General features: G+C 42.1%; 1 non-coding gene across 1 annotated transcript; it reads right to left on the bottom strand.

The window, feature by feature from the left end:
* Positions 1-893: 893 nt before the first annotated feature.
* On the bottom strand, positions 894-1001 carry LOC112724638 (small nucleolar RNA R71). The gene has a single exon (XR_003163793.1). It is a non-coding gene; the product is annotated as a small nucleolar RNA R71 (small nucleolar RNA).
* Between the last annotated feature and the right edge of the window lie 3707 nt (positions 1002-4708).

Raw genomic sequence — 4708 nt, 5'->3', positions numbered from 1 at the left:
ATATCTTCCTTCTTTTTCAAAAATTTCTTTTTAATTAACTAATTATTCTTATTTCTATTTTTTATTTTAAAAATTTTCGAAAAATACTAACATTTTTCAAAAACCATTTTCGAAAATCACTAACTCTTTTTCAAAAATTATTTTCGAAAATTCCTTCTCTCTCATCTTATTCTATTTATTTATTCATCTACTAACATCTCATCTCACATCTCAACCCTCCTCACAGTTGTGTTTCTTCCATTATATTACATTCTTTGTCTCCCCCTCTTTTCTTCCACTCACAAAGGGATCCCTATACTGTGGTATAAAGGACCCATATTATTATTATTATTATTTTTGTGTGCCCTCTTCTTTGTCATATGAGCAGGAGCAAGGACAAGAACATTCTTGTTGAAGCAGATCCAGAACCTGAAAGGACTCTGAAGAGAAAATTAAGAGAAGCTAAATTACAACAATCCAGAGATAACCTTTCAGAAATTTTTGAACAGGAAAAGGATATGGCAGCCAAAAATAATAATAATGTAAGGAAGATGCTTGGTGACTTTACTGCACCTAATTCCAATTTACATGGAAGAAGCATCTTCATTCCTGCCATTGGAGCAAACAACTTTGAGCTGAAACCTCAATTAGTTTCTCTGATGCAGCAGAACTGCAAGTTTCATGGACTTCCATCTGAAGATCCTTTTCAGTTCTTAACTGAATTCTTGCAGATATGTGATACTGTTAAGACTAATGGAGTAGATCCTGAAGTCTACAGGCTCATGCTTTTCCCTTTTGCTGTAAGAGACAGAGCTAGATTATGGTTGGATTCTCAACCCAAAGACAGCCTGAACTCTTGGGATAAGCTGGTCACGACTTTCTTAGCCAAGTACTTTCCTCCTCAAAAGCTGAGCAAGCTTAGAGCTGATGTTCAAACCTTCAGACAGAAAGAAGGTGAATCCCTCTATGAAGCTTGGGAAAGATACAAACAGTTGACCAAAAAGTGTCCTTCTGACATGCTTTCAGAATGGACCATCCTGGATATATTCTATGATGGTTTATCTGAGCTATCAAAGATGTCACTGGACACTTCTGCAGGTGGATCCATTCACCTAAAGAAAACGCCTGCAGAAGCTCAAGAACTCATTGACATGGTTGCTAATAACCAGTTCATGTACACTTCTGAAAGGAATCCTGTGAGTAATGGGATGCCTATGAAGAAGGGAGTTCTTGAGATTGATACTCTGAATGCCATATTGGCTCAGAACAAAATATTGACTCAGCAAGTCAATATGATCTCTCAGAGTCTGCATGGAATGCAAACTGCATCCAACAGTACTCAAGAGGCATCTTCTGAAGAAGAAGCTTATGATCCTGAAAACCCTACAATAGCAGAGGTAAATTATTTAGGTGAACCTTATGGAAACACCTATAAATCATCATGGAGAAATCATCCAAATTTCTCATGGAAGGATCAAAAGCCTCAACAAGGCTTTAATAATGGTGGAAGAAACAAGTTTAACAATAATAAACCTTTTCCATCATCCACTCAGCAACAGACAGAGAACTTTGAACAAAATACTTCTAATTTAGCAAACTTAGTCTCTGATCTATCTAAGGCCACTGTAAGTTTCATGAATGAAACAAGGTCTTCCATTAGAAATCTGGAAGCACAAGTGGGCCAGCTGAGTAAAAGGATCACTGAAATCCCTCCTAGTACTCTCCCAAGCAATACAGAAGAGAATCCAAAAGGAGAGTGCAAGGCCATTGACATAAGCATCATGGCCGAACCTGTGAGGAGAGGAGAGGACGTGAATCCCAAGGAGGAAGACCTCCTGGGACGTCCAGTGATCAATAAGGAGCTTCCCTCTGAGGAACCAAAGGACTCTGAGGCTCATCTAGAGACCATAGAGATTCCATTGAACCTCCTTATGCCCTTCATGAGCTCTGATGAGTATTCCTCTTCTGAAGAGAATGAGGATGTTATTGAAGAGCAAACTGCTAAGTTTCTTGGTGCAATCATGAAGCTAAATGCCAAATTATTTGGCATTGATACTTGGGAAGTTGAACCTCCCTTGTTCATCAATGAACTAAGTGATCTGGATCAACTGACATTGCCTCAGAAGAGACAGGATCCTGGAAAGTTCATAATACCCTGTACCATAGGCACCATGATCTTTAAGGCTCTATGTGACCTTGGTTCAGGAATAAACCTCATGCCCCTCTCTGTAATAGAGAAACTGGGAATCTATGGGGTGCAAGCTACTAAAATCTCATTAGAGATGGCAGAAAGTTCAAGAAAACAGGCTTATGGACAAGTAGAGGACGTGTTAGTAAAGGTTGAAGGCCTTTACATCCCTGCTGATTTCATAGTCCTGGATACTGGAAAGGAAGAGGATGAATCCATCATCCTAGGAAGACCTTTCCTGGCCACAGCAAGAGCTGTGGTTGATGTTGACAGAGGTGAACTAGTCCTTCAATGGAATGAGGACTCCCTTGTGTTTAAAACTCAAGGATCTCCCTCTGCAACCATGGAGAGGAAGCATGAAAAGCTTCTCTCAAAGCAGAGTCAACCCAAGCCCCCACAGTCAAACTCTAAGTTTGGTGTTGGGAGGCCACAACCAAACTCTAAGTTTGGTGTTGAACTCCCATATCCAAACTCTAAGATTGGTGTTGGAGAGTTTCAACAATGCTCTGAACATCTGTAAGGCTCCATGAGAGCCCACTGTCAAGCTATTGACATTAAAGAAGCGCTTGTTGGGAGGCAACCCAATGTTTATTTATCTAATTTTTATTTTCATTGTTTTTCATGTCTCTATAGGTTCATGATCATGTGGAGTCACAAAATAAATAGAAAAATTGAAAACAGAATCAAAAACAGCAGAAGAAAAATCACACCCTGGAGGAGCATCTGTCTGGCGTTCAGCGCCAGAACAGAGCATGGTTCTGGCGCTGAACGCCCAAAATGGGCAGCTTCTGGGCACTGAACGCCAAAACAGGCATGGTTCTGGCGTTCAACGCCAGAAATGGCACACAAATGGGCGCTGAACGCCCAAAATGGCCACCAACCTGGCGCTGAACGCCCAGAGTTGTGTGCAAAGGCATTTTTTCATGCCTAATGGGTGCAGGGATGTAAATCCTTGAAAACCTCAGGATCTGTGGACCCCACAGGATCCACTCAGGATCTGTGGACCCCACAGGATCCCCACCTACCTCCACTCACTTCTTCTCACCACTCTCTTTCACACAACCCCATAAACACTCTTCCCCAAAAACCCTTCACCAATCACCTCAATCTCTCTTCCCCATCACCTCCTCACCACTCACATCCATCCACTCTTCCCCATAAACCTACCTCATAAACTCCACCTACCTTCAAATATTCAAAACCAATTTCCCACCCAAACCCACCCATATGGCCGAAACCTTTCCCCCCTCCCTTCCCTATATAAAGCCCTCCATTCTTCATCAAATTCACACAACACACCCCTCTACACCCTTCTTGGCCGAAACACTTCCCACTCTCCCTCTCCTCCATTTCTTCTTCTTCTTCATCTATTCTTTCTTTTATTGCTCGAGGGCGAGCAAAATTCTAAGTTTGGTGTGGTAAAAGCATAAGCTTTTTGTTTTTCCATTACCATTGATGGCACCTAAGACCGGAGAATCCTCTAGAAAGGGGAAAGGGAAGACAAAAGCTTCCACATCCGAGTCATGGGAGATGGAAAGGTTCATCTCCAAAGCCCATCAAGACTACTTCTATGATGTTGTGGCCAAGAAGAAGGTGATCCCCGAGGTCCCTTTTAAACTCAAAAGAAATTAGTATCCGGAGATCCGACATGAAATTCAAAGAAGAGGTTGGGAAGTTCTAACAAATTCCATCCAACAAGTCGGCATCCTAATGGTTCAAGAGTTCTATGCTAATGCATGGATCACCAAGAACCATGATCAAAGTAAGAACCCGGATCCAAAGAACTATGTTACAATGGTTCGGGGGAAATACTTAGATTTTAGTCCGGAGAATGTGAGGTTGGCGTTTAACGTGCCCATGATGCAAGGAGATGAATGCCCCTACACTAGAAGGGTCAACTTTAATCAAAGGTTGGACCAAGTCCTTATGGACATATGCGTGGAAGGAGCTCAATGGAAGATTGACTCCAAAGGCAAGCCGGTTCAACTAAGAAGATTGGACCTCAAGCCTGTAGCTAGAGGATGGTTGGAGTTCATTCAATGCTCAATCATTCCCACTAGCAACCGGTCTGAAGTTACTATAGACCGGGCCATCATGATACATAGCATCATGATTGGAGAAGAGGTAGAAGTTCATGAGATTATACCTCAAGAACTCTACAAGGTGGCTGACAAGTCTTCCACTATGGCAAGGTTAGCCTTTCCTCACCTCATTTGCCACCTATGCAATTCAGCTGGGATTGACATAGAGGGAGATATCCTCATTAAAGAGGACAAGCCCATCACTAAGAAAAAGATGGAGCAAGCAAGAGAGCCCATTCATGGAGCTCAAGAGGCGTATGAAGCTCATCACCATGAGATCCTAGAAATGCCTCAAATGCACTTTCCTCCACAGAACTATTGGGAGCACATCAACACCTCCCTAGAAGAATTAAGTTCCAACATGGGACAACTAAGGGTGGAACATCAAGAGCACTCCATCATGCTTCATGAAATAAGAGAAGATCAAAAAGCAATGAGGAAGGAGCAACAAAGACAAGGA

Source organism: Arachis hypogaea, chromosome 11 (genome assembly GCF_003086295.3).
Source record: "Arachis hypogaea cultivar Tifrunner chromosome 11, arahy.Tifrunner.gnm2.J5K5, whole genome shotgun sequence".
In the NCBI taxonomy this organism is placed as follows: Eukaryota; Viridiplantae; Streptophyta; class Magnoliopsida; order Fabales; family Fabaceae; genus Arachis; species Arachis hypogaea.
Note: the sequence above shows the minus strand (reverse complement) of the source record. Positions and strands in the feature narration are given on the sequence as shown.